The following is a 1164-nucleotide window of genomic DNA, read 5'->3' on the forward strand; positions in this document are numbered from 1 at the left end:
TACCAAGAGAATTCTCGTCAGTTATAGTCACAGCTGTGTACATTCCCCCTCAAGCAGACACCAAGATGGCCATCAAGGAACTTCACTGGACTATATGCAAACTGGAAACCATACATACTGAGGCTGCATTTATTGTAGTTGGGGATTTTAACAAAGCAAATTTAACAACAAGTCCACCTAAATTCTTCCAGCGTATTGATTGTGCTGCGCGCATGCACAATACCCTCGACCACTGCTACTCTAACTTYCGCGATGCATACAAAGCCCTCACCCGCACTCCCTTCGGCAAATTCGACCACTACGCCGTCTTGCTCCTTCCATCTTATTGGCAGAAACTCAAACGGCATGTACCAGTGTCAAGAACCATTCAATGCTGGTCCGACCAATCGGAAGCCACGCTTCAAGATTTTTTTGATCAGGCGGACTGGAATATGTTCCGGTCAGCCTCAGGGAACAACATCGACTTTATACACTGACTCGGTGRGTGCGTTTTATAAAGAAGTGCATTGGAGATGTTGTACCCACTGTGACTATTAAAACCAACCTAACCAGAAACCGTAGATGGATGGCGGCATTCCCGCAAAACTGAAAGCACAATCAACCGCATTTAGCCATGGAAAGAGGTCTGGGAATATGTCTGAAATATAAATGGTGTAGCTATTCCCTCCGCTAGGCAATCAAACAAGCAAAATGCCAGTACAGGGACAAGGTGGAGTCGCAATTCAACAGCTTAGACACGAGATGTATTTGGCAGGGTCTACAGGAAATCACGGACTACAAAAAKAAATCCAGCCACGTCACGGACACTCACACTTCTAGACAAACTAAACACCTTCTTTGCCCGATGTGAGGCTAATACAGTGCCACCGTCGCGGCCCGCTAACATGGACTGCACCCCTCCCCAATCTTCTTCTCCGTGGCTGAGGTGAGTAAAACATTTAAACGTGTTAACCCTCGCAAGGCTGTTGGCCCAGGCAGCATCCCTAGCYGCGTCCTCAAAGCATGCACAGACCCGCTGGCTGGTGTGTTYACGGACATATTCAATCGCTCCCTATCCCAGTCTGTTTTCCCCACATGCTTCAAGATGGCTACCATTGTTGCTGTATCCAAGATGGCAAAGGTAACTTAACATAATGACTTTCGCCCCGTAGCACTCACTTCTGT

This window comes from Salvelinus sp. IW2-2015, linkage group LG4p, assembly GCF_002910315.2.
Source record: "Salvelinus sp. IW2-2015 linkage group LG4p, ASM291031v2, whole genome shotgun sequence".
NCBI lineage: Eukaryota > Metazoa > Chordata > Actinopteri > Salmoniformes > Salmonidae > Salvelinus > Salvelinus sp. IW2-2015.